This window comes from Leptodactylus fuscus, chromosome 3 (genome assembly GCF_031893055.1).
Source record: "Leptodactylus fuscus isolate aLepFus1 chromosome 3, aLepFus1.hap2, whole genome shotgun sequence".
NCBI lineage: Eukaryota > Metazoa > Chordata > Amphibia > Anura > Leptodactylidae > Leptodactylus > Leptodactylus fuscus.
The window spans coordinates 226,255,352-226,273,914 of record NC_134267.1 but is presented as its reverse complement, the minus strand read 5'-3'; the positions used below and the strand labels follow the sequence as shown (position 1 = coordinate 226,273,914).

The following is an 18,563-nucleotide window of genomic DNA, read 5'->3' as shown; positions in this document are numbered from 1 at the left end:
AAAACGGCCTGGCACTTTTGACTCTTTTTCCCGCTACAGCAGGAAAAATATTTTTACAGATTTGTAGAGCGAGCGATTTCAGACACAGGGATACCTAACATGTATGTGTTTCACAGTATTTCAGTACTTTTATATGTGTTCTAGGGAAAGGGGGGGGGGGTGATTTGAACTTTTAATTTTATTTTTTTAATGCATTTATTAGACCCACTACTTGAACCCCATGGGGTCTGATCAGTAATGCAATGCATTGCAAAATACCGGTGCTTCTATTGCTGGCTACCTGTCATAGCCTGCAATAGAATGACAGGCTGGGGAACCTTCACAGCTCCCGGCTGTCATAGCAACATGACGCTGACCCTGGAGCTTACTCCAGGTGTCGGCAATTACAGCAAAAATGGCGCTTTGGTCAGCTTTGAATGAGGCGCCGGAGGGGTTAATGTCCCCGCTGAGTGCAGACACCGACCAGGGGCATTAGCACTGGTTGTCTACTGTATAAAACAGTAGACATCCGGCAGCTATGGTGGCCACCTGGTTCCCGGGCGGCCGCCATAGTTGAACTCCCAGGAACCTATCTATAAAACATAGTGTAGGATACTTAGGCTGAGTTCCCACAGTTTTTTGGTCCGAAAACCACCACAAAAATAGCCTCTATTGGGAGGCTTTTTTTGGAGGCTGATTTGGAGGCAGATTCCTGACCGAAAAACTCTGAACTCATCCTTAGGTTCTAGGGGCCCTACCTATCCAATTTCTAGCTCTCCGAGATTAACAAAGCCAATGTCACATGTCTGTCTATAAAAAACAAATGGTAAGCAGTGGATAGAAACAGTTTAACCATACACGGTGTTGACACTCGCTTTTACACATTTAAAGTGGATAAGCTAAAACTCCCATGGCAAGCTAAACCAGATCCTTCCTATTGGTCCAGAGTTACATGCTGATGCAGCCGATGGGTGTCAGTTGCCTGTTGTGGCTCTGGTTAGACGAAAAATAGCAGGTTAACCATATTTTAGATTCTTTTCTATTGAGGTTTTGTACTCCTGATTACATACACACACACACCGAGCAGCGCCTCGTATGATACCTCCAGGTAATTACAAAGGTAAAGCAAACTTCAACTAAATGGCCCCTCACCTTTATGGGCTGTGAAGGGGTCACACCTTCCTGAAGTTCAGAAATAATACTGGATGAAGACGGGTGTGTAGTAGCTGCCGGAGACTCTGTAGTATACATTCAGAACTAACACTCAAAAGGCAAGAATTAATAGAAATATTAAAAAAATAAATATATAAAAAAAAAATAGTATAAAAATTACTTTTAATGTTTCCAGACAACCCATTTGACATAGTCCAAGACCTAGAGCGCAGAAGGTCGAGAAGAGAATGTTACACCACCAGTACTCCTCGCTTGAAGCTTGCCGCCAGTAAATGTGGAATTGGAACATCGAATCTCCAGCAGTTTAGTCATGTAAAATATCCAGTCAAAGGAACAAGGTGCCACCCAGCCCTGTCCAACACCGTCAGTCTTCAGGTCTCTCTAGATCAGTCCTCTTCCATTCTTGTCATCTAGAAGTCCAGAGATCTTGATCCTTGCACTGCAAATCTCCTTCGTGCACCCTCCGGCAAGACAACCTGCAGAAAACAGATCAGTATTATGGAATATATACAACTATATATGAACATATACAAGGACTGAGATTTTGATGTGGTTGGTCGGTTCAGCGAAATTGTAATTTTCTCTCTAATCCCCAACGTAGCTAAACAATCAATGGTGTTATTTATGCTGCCTGATATGCTATTTAGGCTCTGTAGTGTCAAGTGGGCGGTGTCAGGCAAAGGCAGAAAAGGGGGCTGAGCTCTGACACTGGCTGCCTCCAATTGGAGCTCAGAATCACGCCCCCTAGCTGACACTACCCTTATGACATTACAGAGTTAAATGGAACAGACACCAAAACTACCTGCACTTGTTGCTCAGGAACGGTGAAGGCTTGAGAGAAAATTCCAAATGTGCCAGAATCAGTGGAGCTGAGGCTATTAATAGATGCTAATAATTGGTGAAAGGTCCTTTTTCATATTTAATTTGGTGTATATTTATGTTTTGTTTTATGTGTTGGCATGTCACATCTATAGATCACTAGCGATTTTTAGTGGATTTTTATATTAAATATATTACATACATACAGTACATGTATATTTTATATGATGAATTATTGATACCCATTGGACCTCACAGTCTTGTTTTTAAGGAATTTCTTTTACATGGTCTTGCAACGTGATATATTGAAGATTTTATTACTAAAGTTTAAGATATTTTATTTGATTGTTGTAATTTGAGAAATGATTGGTTTAGCCCATTACCAAGATTAGTGCACGGTACAGGCAGAGTCAGGTTTTGACTATCACATACCTATTTTGTCTTCCGAGATCAATACTTGTCCACAGGATCCTTGACCCAAGATCTCAATGACATTGTAACACTCTGCGATGTCCTCAAGCTTCACAGTTTGGACACAGATTTCCATTATAGATTTATAACAGAGGATTGTGGATTTCTTGATTATGGCCTAAGGAACAGACTCAATATCGCTCTATAGGAACAGACAGTATATGGAGGATTATTATATGTCATGTTGTCCAGATCCACAAGCATTTGCATTCACAATGAAGCTACCTCTGAAAGATGGGTTAAGAGATTTGGCACAAGATGGTTTCAAACCCAAAAATCCCCAATTGTTTAGTTTCATTTAAAAAAAAAAAAAAAAAATGACACTCCTCCCATCATCTCTTTTGGACCTTCTGGCAGTGGCCAGCGTTCTCCTTTTTGCAGTCATGCCCCCTGGGTCACCGCTGAGGCCTTTGATTAAGCCACAGCTGTGAAATGGGAACGCCAAGCGTCCATTAGTGGGGGATTGGAGAAAATTTTCTAATTTGTTTTTTAGTTCCAAAATCAATAATTTTTTATGTTTCTTATTCAGTTCTGAGCTGTAGGAGGCTTAATTTTTATCCCATGTGTTTCAATGGGAAGATGAAAGGCACTTTTATTCAAATTGTATTGCAAGTCAAAAGAACAATAAAAACTATGATTGAGCCTTTCCCTGCTATGGCATTCACCATGCCATAGCACCGCCGAGTGGCGTAACTAGGAATGGCGGGGCCCCGTGGCGAACTTTTGACATGGGGCCCCCCCCTCCCCAAACCGATGCCGAAGACCTCGACTGACCCCCTCCCCCGCACTCTATTGTGTCCCTTAGTAAGTCCTGCACACATTATCCCCAATAGTGTCCCCTGCACACACAGTATTAACCCCTATAGTGTCCCCTGCACACACAGTATTAACCCCTATAGTGTCCCCTGCACACACAGTATTAACCCCTATAGTGTCCCCTGCACACACAGTATTAACCCCTATAGTGTCCAATGCACACACAGTATTAACCCCTATAGTGTCCAATGCACACACAGTATTAACCCCTATAGTGTCCAATGCACACGGTATTATTAACCCCTATAGTGTCCAATGCACACGGTATTATTAACCCCTACAGTGTCCAATGCACACACAGTATTAACCCCTATAGTGTCCCCTGCACACACAGTATTAACCCCTATAGTGTCCCCTGCACACACGGTATTTACCCCTATAGTGTCCAATGCACACACAGTATTATTAACCCCTATAGTGTCCAATGCACACACAGTATTAACCCCTATAGTGTCCAATGCACACAGTATTATTAACCCCTATAGTGTCCAATGTACACACAGTATTAACCCCTATAGTGCCCCTGCACACACAGTATTATCCCCCATAGTGTCCCCATATGTCCCACTGTGGACACCTATAAACATTTATTATACTCTGGGGTCTGAAAAGACCCCAGAGTATAATAATCGGAGACCCGGGGGATTAAAACCATTAAAAGAACAGAGACAGTTGCTTACCTGTTCCTGTCGGCTGTCCTGTCCGCTCTTGTCCAGCTTTAATGACGTCAGACGTCACATGACCCGGGAAGCTGGCCTGGGTCATGTGACGACAGACACGAATGACGGAGGCCTGGCAGGATCGTGGAGAGGTAAGTAACACTGTTTTTTATGTTACCTTACCCCTCCCGGTGCGCCGATCATTATACTCGGGGGTCTGCAAAGACCCCCGAGTATAATGATAGCCTCTGTGGGCCCCGCGGTGTCACTTGCCGATCCCGGCCCAGCCAGGATCGGCAAGTGAATAGGGCCCGTAACGGACTTTAAAAAAAAAACAAAAAAAAAACCGCAGCGGTAGCGGCTGTCACCGGGCCCCCTAATGGCGCGGGCCCTGTGGCAGCTGCTACTGCTGCTACCACGGTAGTTACGCCCCTGGCACCGCCATCTGTACAGTCTCCCCCTCTCCTTCTGTCTCTATCTCTCTCCCCTCATAGACTGTAAGCCCTCGCGGGCAGGGCCCTCTACCCCACTGTGCCAGTCAGTCATTGTTAGTATTATATTTGTTTTGTATATTTTGTGTACTGCATGTAAACCCTCAAATGTACAGCCCCCTGGAATGAATATAATAATGTACAGCCCCCTGGAATGAATATAATAATGTACAGCCCCCTGGAATGAATATAATAATGTACAGCAACCTGGGATTAATATAATAATGTACAGCACCCTGGAATTAATATAATAATGTACAGCGCCCTGGGATTAATATAATGTACAGCACCATGGAATTAATATAATAATGTACAGCACCATGGAATTAATATAATAATGTACAGTACCATGGAATTAATATAATAATGTACAGCACCATGGAATAAATGGTGATCTATAAATAATTATCCATACAGTGCCTTCTCCGATCATGGGCATTAGTCCTTGTGACCAAGGCATCTGATCAGCAGTGTGAGCTCAACCATGTTGAAGACTTACCATGGAATGCAATTGGGAGATCAGCAATCTGTCTCTTTGACAGCTAGGAATCTTTTGAAGGCTCCGAGACTTGTCATTTCTATAGTTAAATATAGGTAGCCTGTAATAGAAAAGGGTGGACAGTATAGTACAATACAGTTGCATTAGAGCATATTGTATCCCTAGAGTTGAATTCACACCCCAAAAAACATGAAAATACATAATATTCTGCTCAAACCTAAAAATATATATTTATAATTCACACTGCTAAATGTACGGGCAGTCAGCGGTGCACGATGTAGAAGATCGAGGTAGAAAACTAAATAAAATTTCAGCCTCTTAGATGCCGCCTCACACTAATACGCTCCTAACAGTCCACATGTGTGCCTAGTATTGCCCCATCCAATGATTCCAGTCAACATTTCACTATATTATAGAATGGGTCATTTGAAGTTTTCAAAAAGTTGACTAAGGTTTTGCAATGGCAGGACATACAACCAATTACTTACCTGATAATCTCTTGTCACGCCAGCACGGATGCTCTGGTTGTCCTCACGGTCCTGCAGCGAATAAGTCATGTACGTTATTCATATGACCTCAACTAGCGGAAAAAATAGGCTTGAACTTCAGGTAGATCACAACAGATAATATTTCCACCAGATTTAATTGAAATGAACGGAAGGCAGAAAACCCTGCCTGGCAGGTGCAGAGAATTAGGTCAAGCGGAAAAAGTCCTAAAACTAAAATTTTTCAGCTAGGAAAATTTTCACCATGTGACTATACTCTTATAGCCAAGTCAATTTTGGAATCAGGACATTTAGCAATTTTTTTTTTTTTTTTTTTAAAACTTTCATCTCTATGTGGCCACATTCTATGGATTTCTCATTTTTTTGGGACTGTAAAAGAGTTTGGCAACTATTTAAAAAAAAAAGTTTCATATTTACAGAACTTTATTGAAGAGACCAACAATTAAGGGGGGGACAAAAAAAAACAAAAAAAACACACACCATATGGGCCGGGCCATATAATCAAGGCTTCCCAGCATACATAAGGGGCACTATTTATATGCAGGGTATATATAAGAATGTACAAATGATGAAAGGGTACAAAGATCTATTACGCAGTCCAAATGTGGGGCCATTACAGTTTAGGGGCAGAAAGGTGGTAATCCTATAGCTCTAGTTTTATTTATCCATTTGTAGGGCACATTTTGGGGTATATAAGGTAGCACTTTTACTTTGTAGAGCAGGACTATTGTCTTTGCCCCTGTGCCGTGGGGACGGACGTCATGTACTATCCATATGGCGTAAATGCTGCAGTTTGGTCTCAGCAAGAACCACAGCATTTTACAGTCACTGCAAAGTGGAAGGGAGTCTAGTGAACCCCATTCACACATTGCAGAGAAATATGTGCAGCAGACACATTGCGGTTTCCAAAACCACTACCATACTTTGTCTACAACCATCTCTGTCTGCTATTAGGATAAGCCCCCAGGTTCTGAGCCACGACTGCACCATGTGAACAGATTTCAAAAAGTTGACCTTACCCTATGGCCTGAGACAAAAGATGGAGGGTTGGTAGGTGGATCCCTTATATAGTCTTATAAGCTGCTCATGACACTCACCTGAGCCGTATGGGAGGAGCGCTGGGACCAAGGCAACACAAAATAATCCTACCAGTCGCTTCATGGTGACTTCTGTATGGGTAAGTTAACACAGGGGGTTTTGGATCGGAACCTGAGGCAGAGGCCGCCTCAGGTTCTGGTCCAAAAACCGGGTAGCCGCGACTGAAAGCCGGCGCACTGCTCCGGCATCCAGCCGCGCACTCCGCTCCGGATTAGACACAATGACTGGGCCTAGTCCGGAGGAGGGAGTGTCTTCAGGCCAAATCACAAGGCGAAACAGCCTGAAGAATGAGTATCTCGCTTCTTCGGTTTGTGTCGGCTCCCATTGATTTCAGTGGGAGTCGTAATCGCCTCAAAATCCTGACCAAAAAAACTGTGTGAACTTATCCTATAGTGTTCATATTAACCCTTAAGTACTAGCATGGTGTCTATCATAATGATATGTGTACGATAGTGGCGTATGATAGACACCATGATAGTACTTAAGAGTTAAAAAAAACAGCAATATTCCTATCATCCTGATCCTTTTTATATTTTATTCAAACCGCCACCAAAAACCACCGCCGTTTCCGCAACGGTTTTGGAAATCGCAGCATTTCCACTGCAAGTATTTTTCCGCACGGCAAAGACTGTAAAATGCCATGTTTTTATCAAACCGTGGTGTTCACGCCACATGGATTTGCCGGCCATCATTGGACGAAAAAAAAAATGCTGCAAGTCCGATCTTTTCGACTAGCAATTTCAGTTTCAAAAACCCCAACACCCAAAGGACCCCGATCTAGTAAATGGGACCCCTCAGGCTCTGTGCGGGTCCACAATTTTAGGGATCTGTTATAGTCCGACAGACCAGAAGACTTTCCAGCGCAGATGTGACTGGTGCACTTATAACATTGTAATATTATCATTATTTTTTATGTTTATATCACTATGTTCTGTTAATATTATTAATATACTGTACAATCATTTGTTATATCATACACTATAAATTATATTAAACATGATATATATATATATATATATATATATATATATATATATATATGTGTGTTGAAACGATTTTACTAACTTTCACTTTTTGATTCTTTTTCAATATAGTCCTCTGAAAATACTTGTGCAGCAAAACCACGACTCTGGTGGGACTCGAACCCACAACCTTTGAATGTCTTTCTCTCTCTAGAAGTCCAATGCGCTATCCATTGCGCCACAGAGCCATCTGTTGCTCAGCTGTCACACGCTGACGGCTCTGCTACACCACATGCTATTGAAGCTATGTAGCAGAGGCTGAACGTGTAACCATGGTGTATACAGTACACAGGAAAGACAATCCCGCAGTCACCTAACATCACACTGACTCACCCTAGTGGAGGATAAGAGGAACTACACTGAGAAAATCTCAAAAAGTCTTCCTTACTTTCCTTATAAACTGATTATAAAACCTATTTTCAGGTTCACTATTATGACTTAAAGGGATTGTCCGGACTGATCCCAAACTGATGTAAATGTGTGGGAATATGTAAAAATCTTCTTTGTGCTCCCTTACATATATGTTATACATTAGAATAACCCTGATATAAGCATACTTCCCAACCGTCCCGATTTCCGCGGGACATTCACGATTTCGGTGACGTGATGACGTCACATCGCACCTACAACTGTGTTAGCGAGACTACAGAGAGCGCTGCGGGGGAGCGAGGAAAAGGTGAGTTTAAGTGGTTTTGGTGTGTAGACATTGAGGTGGAACATGAAACTGGGGGCAGATGAAGGAGAGGACGGCAAGACACTGGGGAAAGAGATGTGGGGACATGATTCTGGGGGCAGAAATGGAGGGGACATGAATCTGGGGCCAGAAATGGGGGGACATGAATCTGGGGGCAGAGATGGGGTGATATAAATCTGGGGGCAGAGATGGGGTGATATAAATCTGGGGGCAGAGATGGGGGACATGAATCTGGGGGCAGAGATGGGGGACATGAATCTGGAGGCAGAGATGGGGGGACATGAATCTGGGGGCAGAAATGGGGGAACAAGAATCTGGGGGAAGAGATGGAGTGGAAATGAATCTGGGGCAGAGATGGGGGAACATTAATCTGGGGGAAGAGATGGGGGACATGAATCTGGGGGCAGAAATGGGGGGACATGAATCTGGGGGCAGAGATGGAGGGGACATGAATCTGGGGGCAGAGATGGGGGGACATGAAACTGGGGGCAGAGATGGGGGGACAAGAATCTGGGGGAAGAGATGGAGAGGACATGAATCTGGGGCAGAGATGGGGGAACATTAATCTGGGGGAAGAGATGGGGGGACATGAATCTGGGGGCAGAGATGGGGGGGCATTAATCTGGGGGCAGAAATGGGGGGACATGAATCTGGGGGCAGAGATGGAGGGACATGAAACTGAGGCAGAGATGGGGGGACATGAAACTGGGGGCAGAGATGGAGGGGACATGAATCTGGGGGCAGATGAAGGGTGTATATGAAACTAGGGGAGAGATAGAGGGGGGGACATATAATGTACGGGTGACTGTAGGAGGATTATACTGTGTGGGGGCACATGGAAAATGAATGAGAATGGGTGGAGTCAACATAAAAGTGGGTGGAGAAGCAAACTGATGTAAATGTGTGGGAATATGTAAAAATCTTCTCTGTGCTTCCTTACATATATGTTATACATTAGAATAAACCTGATATAAGCATACCTCCCAACCGTCCCGATTTCCGCAGGACATTCACGATTTCGGTGACGTGTCCTGCGGTCCCGGTTGGAGGGAGGTATGTCCCGATTTCAACTCAGATCTGCGTCTGGAGTTGAATACATACGCAACTAAAGCAAGGAGCTGTCACAGCTCAGCTCCTTGCTTTGCCGCTGCACTCCGGCTAGTGGCTGTGTAGACGCGATGTGATGACGTCACATCGCACCTACAACTGTGTTAGCGAGACTGCTGAGAGAGCGGCGGGGGAGCGAGGAAAAGGTGAGTTTAAGTGGTTTTTGTGTGTAGACATTGAGGTGGAACATGAAACTGGGGGCAGATGAAGGAGGGGATGGCAAGACACTGGGGAAAGAGATGTGGGGACATGATTCTGGGGGCAGAGATGGAGGGGACATGAATCTGGGGGCAGAGATGGAGGGGACATGAATCTGGGGGCAGAGATGGGTTGATGTAAATCTGGGGGCAGAGATGGGGGACATGAATCTGGGGGCAGAGATGGGTTCGGTAGAAGCAGTGGTGCAGGCCCAAACAGTCAAGACAGGGACACAAAATATACAAACGGTTTATTTAGAAAAAAAACCCTGAAAAATAAATAAACCTTGACTTCAGACACAAAATGAGCAAAACAAAATACAGCCTTAACTTCAGGCAAAAACAAAATAAATACCTGCTCGTCTGAGCCACTAGCTAAACAGAACTGATAACCTAACTATACATGTGGCTTACTAGCAGCCACACGAACAAAACAGGCGCAATATTGACTCAGGGTTACAGGACAGAACCATACACCTCCTTTCACTCCATGGAATGGATCTGCACTGTAATGCAGGACCAGTAATGAGCCCAGGATCTACACCTGGAGCTGAGGCCTACTCAAGACCCATACTAGACCACACATAAGTTAAAAATGTTGGGGAGATATAGAGAGATTCCGGCACTCTGCCTGTCATCTTCTCACAATATGTATAAGCCTTCATACTCGGATAGAGCAAGATTGTCCAGGAGAGGTGTGGTAAGATGAGTATATGTCTTTGTTATTTTCCATCACCTCCCCTGAGTCTCCAATTATTATACTTTGGGTCTGAGGCAACCCCAGTGTATAATAACGAAATGTCTGCCTGTTTGGGTCTCTGCACCACCCTCCTAGACATCCCAGGCTGACACGGTATACAGGTCAGGTTTACACTAGTAATACAAGGAGTGTATCCGAGGGCATGGTTTCAGGATATTGATTGTTTCGTGGACCTTATTCAATGGAAAACTCCCATGGGAGACATGTGAGTAAAAGGATCTTAAAACATTGTGGTGGGATGGGACTTCTTGTGCAACACATTCATTCCTCCCAACCATCCTGGATTCAGCGGGACAGTCCCAGATTCCGGGTCCTGTCCCACGGTCACGGTCGGCGGAAGGGATGTCCCAAATTTAACTAATCTGCGTCCAAAGAGAATGCAAATGAGTTGAATACAGTGGTGAAGCGGGAACGCATAGCTCCTGGCTTGCCATTGTGCTCCCTATGTGCTCCAGCTTGAGGAGCTGTAAGCGCGATGTGATTACGTCACTCATATCGCGCCTGCAGCTCCCGCGACAAGAGACTGCAGACTGCACAGCTGGGGAGCGAGAAGTGGTGAGTATCAGTTTATTAAACTGTGGAGGCAGATGGAGGGGGGGGGGCAATATACTGGGAGAGCATATGAAGGGGACATTAAACTGGGTGGGGCATATGAAGAGGGACATTAAACTAGGTGCAGCAGATAGAGGAGGACATTAAACTTTGGGGGAAGATAGAGGGGGCATTAAACTGTTGGCACAGATGTACGAGACATTAAACTAGGGGCAACTGGAGGAGGACATTAAACTAGTGGCAATTGGAGCAGGACATTAATGTCTTACTCTGGTTTCCACTGTGGTTTAATGTCCCCCTCCAGTGGCCCAGTTTAATGTCCCCCTCCAGCTGCCCCAGTTTAATGTCCTCCTCTAGTTGCCCTGAGTTTAAACTATGGAGCAGCTGGAGGGGGACATTAAACTGTGGGTACACCAGGAGAGAACCTTTATACTGTGGGGTGTCAATTTGACAAGAACATCATAATGCATATAATATTCAGGTGACTGGAGGAGCATTATACTGTGTGGGGAGCACAAAGAGAAATGAATGGGAATGGGCGGAGTCAATGTAGTGGATGGGTGGAGCTAAATTTGCCACATTACGCTACACTGAAAACAGACTATTAATCCTGCAGGGTTTCATCGCCCCTCCTTGATCCTTGTCTACATTAGCATTGAAAAGGCAAAATGACATGTGACCAATGCAGCCAATTGTAAGATGTAGCCGTGATATATTATGTGACCACTACAGCATTCATGTTAATATTGCATGTCATCACTGTAGTAATTATATATAGCCATGGGAAATAAAAGTACATCATTAAAGGGGTTGTCTGAGATAAACTATGTATTAACCCCTAAACTAACTTCTAATTTTAAAAAAATATATGTATAATTACTAGAGATGAGTGAGTAGTATTCGAAACGGAAGTTTCGAATAGCACACACCCATAGCAATGAATGGAGCCGGACGACGTCCTGCTGCTTAACCCCCTGAGTCCATTCATTCCTATGGGTGCGTGCTGTTCGAAACCGCCGTTTCGACTACTACTCGCTCATCTCTAATAATTACCCATATCCCTGGAGAAGTCATGTGACACTCTGATAATTCAGTGACATTCCATTTCACCACTTCCAAAATGGAATATCACCAGTACTCCCCTCCCCCTCAACGCCATCAATACTGACGTGTCTTTTTGTGTCCGGGATGGCTGCTCCTCTCCTCCTCTCTTGAAGCGCTTGCACAGTCTGGAGGCGATTGCAGACAGAGGGGAGGGGGGGAAATAGAGTAAGAGAGGATGGGGAGGGACCAGTGACAGGGAGGTAGTGTGGAAAGTAGACAGGAAGTTACATAGCAGGAAACTAACACCAAGTAAACAAATGCAGAAGATACCAGGAACTCACAGAAACACCCAGAAATCACTCAAAACACAGCTAAAAGTATAGGAGTGTACTTTGTAAATGTAAATGACCAGGTAGATTAGATGAGAACTGATGCACCCAGAATAAGCTGAAGAGGAACTAGGGACTAGAGCCTAGATAGTTGTAGACACACTAACTAGATCCAGGTGAGCTGATACATCTGGTGCGGAGCTTTAACCGATAAAATTCTTGGACTGCACTTTCATGTATCATTTACTAGGGTTAAAAATGTGAGGTTCTTGGCACACAATTTGGTAAATTGTGCGAGCCCATCTGCCACGTCACGGCGACCTCATTCAGATGGGTCCCTACACTAAGACTTTACTTGTACTAACTGTAATGTAGCAGAGAGTCTTAGAAAGGTTATCTCCTGACCTATATGTAAAGTGTTAGTGTAGGGACCCATCCTAATAAGGCCACTAAGTGGTCGATGGGATAAAACAGGTCATGCAAAATTTGCTATTGCTAAAACATCGTAATATACTATAGAATATAGGTAATAGTAATGTACTACAACATATCTATCTATCTATCTATCTATCTATCTATCTATATTACAAATATATATATATATATATATATATATATATATATATATATATATATATATTAAATACACACAGTAAACCTTACACTTCTTGTATATATAAATACTTATTAGGTAATTTGCACAACCCAAAACCAGATCTAAATATACACACATACACAGTATGTAATTGTAGAAATATATACTGTACATACAATACCCACCTTTCATATATAGTAAACAGAAACAGATTGAAAGGAGAATTCTTAGTAAGTTTATATAATCTTTATATAAATACCTATAAATATTACATTAAGGAATAAGGGGGATATAGCTTTCCCCTCTACCACCATCTTCTCCATCCCTCTGTGCCTCTTACATCTCTCCTCTAGTTCTCCATGCCTCTTGCTTCTCTTCTCTACCCTTCCTCACTTCTGTACTCTCTCTCCTCCTCACCTCTCTACTCGCTCACTCTGTGCCTCTCTCTTCTCTATTCTACCCCTCAGTGCCTGGATCCTCTATCCTTTATCTTCTCCCCTCCTTGCCTCTTGACTCTTCTTTCCTCTAGACTTCCAAACCTATTGGCAATCTCCATCCATGCACCTTTCCTCTTCCATTCCTTGACTCATCTTCGCTACTTCACCACACCGCTCTCCTCTTTTTGTTACCCCTCCTCATTTCTGTCCTCTCTTCTCTCTGCCTCTCTTTACTGTATTGTGTGCCACCCACTTCTGTCCTCTCTATTCTACTCCTTTGCACCTCTAAGCTCTACTGTCTACACCTCTCTCATGTACCCCACCATGGCTCATGCCTCTCTTGCCTACTCTACTTGCTTCTGTCCTCTCTCCTCTACTCCTCCGTTCCTCTCACTTCTCTCCTTTCTTACTCCACTGTGGCCCATGCCTCTGTCCTCTATTACAATTCGCTATTGTCCTCTTTCTCTTCTACCCCTCTGCACCTATTGCATCTCCCCCATTGTACCTATCATTAGTCTCATTTTTCGTCTACTCCTCCACATCTCTCTCACTGGAGTCCTCCACTGCCGTTCATTCCTCCTTTCTCTACCCCTAGTTTAGATAGTTATTACACAATTATGTAAGTGGACAATACTTATAAATATACATATTTATATATACACACACACACATACACAATACATACACCTGACACATATAGTACAAACACATGTACATACACATTTTACATAGAATCATCTCACTTCTACCCCTACTCGCTTCTGACACCCCCTCTATACCTCTCCACTCTTCACTTCACGCCTCTCTCCTCTGCACCTTGTTACTCTCTCCTGCACTGTCTATACCTCTTGCCTCTCTCCGAGCCTCCCACGTCTTTCCTCTGTCTTTTACCCTTCTGCAACTCTCTGCATTGCCCTCTGTCCCAGTGCGCCCCACACCTCTCTCCGTTATCCCCCTTGCTTCTGTGCTCTCTCCTCTACACCTTCACTCCTCTAACCTCTCCTTTTCTGTGCTTCTCTCTTCTACCATACATATAATCTTTATACAAATAACTAGAGATATTATGTTATTAAGGAATAAGTAGGTTATGGCTTTCCATTCTATTACCATATTCTCCATCCTTCTGTACCTCCTACATCTCTCCTAGTTCTCCATGCCTCTTGCTTCTCTCCTCTATCCCTCACTTCTGTACTCTCTCTCTTCCACACCTCTCTACTCGCTCACTCTGTGCCTCTCTCTTCTCTATTCTACCCCTAAGTGCCTGGATCCTCTATTCTTATCTCCCCCCCCCCTTGTCTCTTGACTCACACACTTTTTTCCTCTCTGTTCTACTCCTTTACACCTCTCCTGTCTGTACCTCTCACATATACCACTCCACCTCACGTCTGTCCTTTCTACTTTACCTCTCCATGCCTCACACCTCTTTTCTTCCCTGCGTTACTCCGTGCCTCTATCCTTTACTCCTACTCACTTCTGTCCTCTCTCATCTAACCCTCTTCACCTCTCTCAACTCTTTTCTACCCCACCATGGCTCATGTCTCTTGCCTACTCTACTTGCTTCTGTCCTCTCTCCTCTACTCCTCTGTTCCTCTCACTTCTCTCCTTTCTTACTCCACTGTGGCCCATGCCTCTGTCCTCTATCACAATTCGCTATTGTCCTCTTTCTCTTCTATCCCTCTGCACCTATTGCATCTCCCCCATTGTGCCTATCATTCTCCTTTCTCATCTACTCCTCCACATCTCTCTCACTGGAGTCCTCCACTGCAGTTCATTCCTCCCTCCTCTACCCCGAATTTACATAGTTATTACACAATTATGTAAGTGGACAATACTTAAATATACATATTTATATACAGATATATTCAATACAAACACTTGACACATATTGTACATATAGTACAAACACATGTACATACACTTTTTACACTGCTCTCCTCTTTCTGATACCCCTCCTCATTTCTGTCCTCTCTCCTCCATGCCTCTCTTTACTGTCTTGTGTTTCACACACTTTTGTCCTCTCTATTCTACTCCTTTGCACCTCTTAGCTCTACCGTCTACGCCTCTCTCATGTACACTTCTGTGCCTCTTGCCTCTCTCCTCTACCCCTCCACACCTTGTGGCTCTCTCCTCCAGCCTTCACTGCCTAGGGCTTCTATCCTCTACTCCACCATACCCCACACCCCTTTATTCTATCCCTCCATGCCTTGTGACTCCCTACTCTAGCCCTTTACATCTTGCACTTTTCTCCTTTTTCCCTCCACACCTTGTGACTCTCTCCTGCACCCCTCTATACCTCTTACCACTCTTTTCTTTGTGCCTCACAATTCTCTCCTCTACCCCCCTTCTTTCTTTGCTCTCTTCTCTAATCCTCTCTCTCTCTTTTCCCACTCCACTCACCTCATTCATTTACCTCTCTCTTGTACCCCTCTATACCTCTCTCCTTTCCCACTTCACTCACCTCTTTAATCCACCTTTCTACACTGCGCTGCTGTCATCTACCTCTTAATGCCTCTTCCCTTTACTTGTCATGCTTCTCTCACCCCTTCACTTCTAGCCTCTCTCCTCTACCCCTCCTCACCTCTTTCCTCTATTCCTACTCATGTCAATGCCTTTCTCCTCTACCACTCATCTCTTCCCTTTCTACTCTACCCCTCTGCACCTCTCTCCACTCTCCTTTATTCCACTGTGGCTCATGTCTCTATTTTCTATGACTATTCTCTACTGTCCTCTGTCTCTTCCACCCCCTACTCCTATTGCATCTCCCCCATTGTGCCATTGGCTAGTCTCCTTTCTCGTCTACTCCTCCATACCTCTCTCACCAGAGTGTTCCACCGCAGCTACAAATTTAGTTATTACACTTTTATATAAGTATACAATATATATTTATATATACACAGATATACACACACACATATATATACAATACAGACACCTGAAACATATAGTACATACAGTACAAATAACATATAGATACACTTTTTACATAGATATCTCTCGCCTCTACCCCTACTTGCTTCTGACACCTCTTCTACACCTCTGTGCCTCTCAATTCTCCTCTCCACACCTCTCTTCTCCATGTCCTTTACCTCTCTCCTCTACCGCTCCACATCGTGTGACTCTCTCCTCCAGCCTTCAGTGCCTAGTGCCTCTATCCACTGCCCCACCATGACACTCAGCCCTCTATTCTACCCCTCCATGCCTTGTGCCACTCTATTCTAGCCCTCTACACCTTGCACTTCTCTCCTTATCCCTCCACGCCTTGTGACTCTCTCCTGCACTCCTCTATACCTCCCTCCGAGCCTCTCACCTCTTTTCTCTGTCTTTTACCCCTCTGCAACTCTCTACACTGTCCCAGTGCGTCTCACACCTTTATTTTCCCCCCTTGCTTCTGTGCTTTCTCCTCTACCCCTGCACACTTCTCACTTTACTCTTTCTATCCCTCTCTCCTTTTTCTTTCCCCCTCATTGCCTCTTGACTCTCTTTTTTTCTCTAGACTTCCGAACCTATTGGCAATCTTCTCTACTCCACCACACCTCGATCCTCTTTCTACTAACCCTCCTCATTTCTGTCCTCTCTCCTCCATGCTTCTCTTTACTCTCTTGGAGGCCACACACTTTTGTCCTCTCTATTCTACTCCTTTGCACTTGTACACCTCTGTGCCTCTTGTCTCTCTCCTCTACCCCTCCACACCTCGTGGCTCATGCCTCTCTCCTCTGTCACTATTTTCTACTGTCCTCTTTCTCTTCTACCACTCTTGCATCCCTCCCACTGTGTCTATTGCTAGTCTCCTTTCTCGTCTACTCCTCCACCTCTCACTGTTGTTTACTGCAGCCATTCCTCCCTCCTCTACGCCTAGTTTAGATAGTTATTACACTAATAGTTATTACAATATTGACACTTGATTCTATTCTTTCCTCCAGACTAACGAACCTATTAGCAATCTCCCTCCATGAGCCCACCCCTGGACTCTTTTTCTCTACTCTACCACACCTCCTCTTTCTGCTACCCCTCCTCATTTCTGTCCTCTCTTCCATGCCTATCTTTACTGTCTTGGATACCACACACTTTTGTCTCTATTCTACTCGTTTGTGCCTCCGCATCTTTTGCCTCTCTCCTCTATCCCTCCACAGTTTGTGGCTCTCTCCTCTAGCCTTTAGTCCCTAGTGCCTCTATCCTTTATCCCACAATTCCCCACACCCCTTTACTCTACCCCTCCATGCTTTGTGCTTCTCTACTCTAGATTTCTACATCTTGCACCTGTCTCCCTTATCGCTCCATGCCTTGTGACTCTCTCCTGCACCCCTCTATAGCACCCTTGCCTCTCTCCAAGCCTCACAACTCTCTACACTGTCCTCTGTCCCAGTGCGCCTCACACCTCTCTCCTCTACCCCCTTGCTTCTGTGCTCTCTCTCTCCACACCTCTAACCTCACCCTTTCTGTACTTCTCTCCTCTCTATTCTACCCCTCAGGGTCTTGATCCTCTCTCCTCTTGTTTATCATCCTTGCCATGTGACTCATCTTCTCCACTCTATTTGTTACCACTCCTCATTTCTGTACTGTCTCCTCCATGCCTCTCTTTGCTCTCCTATATGCAACACACTTTTGTCCTCTCTATTCTACTCCTTCTTTGTGTCTCTCAGCTCTCTTGTCTGCGCCTCTCCCATTTACACCTCATGCCTCTTGCCTCTCTCCTTTACCCCTCCACACCTTGTGGCTCTCTCTCCGAGCCTTCAGCACCTAGTGTCTCTATCCTCTACTCCACCATACCCCACATCCCTCTATTCTATCCCTCCATGCCTTGTGCCTCTCTGATCCAGCCCTCTACACCTTGCACCTCTCTCCTTTATCCCCTCCATGCCTTGTGACTCCCTCCTGTACCCCTCTATACCTTTCTCTGAGCCTTCCACCTCTCCAGTGAACCTTATACATCTCATCTACCCCTGTCCCACTCTCCTTTCCCATCCTACTTGCCTCTTTCATCTACCTTTCCACACCTTGCGCTGCTCTCATCTACCCCTCCATGCCTCTTTCCTCTACCCATTTGTGCCTCTTGCTTCTCTGTTTTACCCTTCCAACCCTGCGCAATGCATATGAATTACTGGGCAGCAAAGCCTGCTCTGTAACAGTGAGATACTGTGCCAGCAACATGTAAGACTTGACTTTATAGACTGCTACATCTATATATACAGCAAACACTTTAGGGGGTGTTCACATTTCCACTCGTCCATGTCCGCCCTGTGTCATTCTGCTGGGTTTCCATCCTCAGCCTCGGTGAAACTGGACAGGGAACCCCATTATTTGAATGGGTTTTTAAA

General features: G+C 44.5%; 1 protein-coding gene and 1 non-coding gene across 2 annotated transcripts in view; one reads left to right on the top strand and one right to left on the bottom strand.

Annotated features, from left to right (window-relative positions):
- Nucleotides 1–18,563, top strand: part of LOC142198267 (cytochrome P450 2K6-like) — a 102,414-nt gene that overhangs the window by 27,702 nt on the left and 56,149 nt on the right. The gene's annotated exons all lie outside the window — the stretch shown is intronic.
- Nucleotides 7,636–7,721, bottom strand: TRNAR-UCU (transfer RNA arginine (anticodon UCU)). The gene is given in 2 exon segments: nt 7,636–7,671; nt 7,685–7,721. It is a non-coding gene; the product is annotated as a tRNA-Arg (tRNA).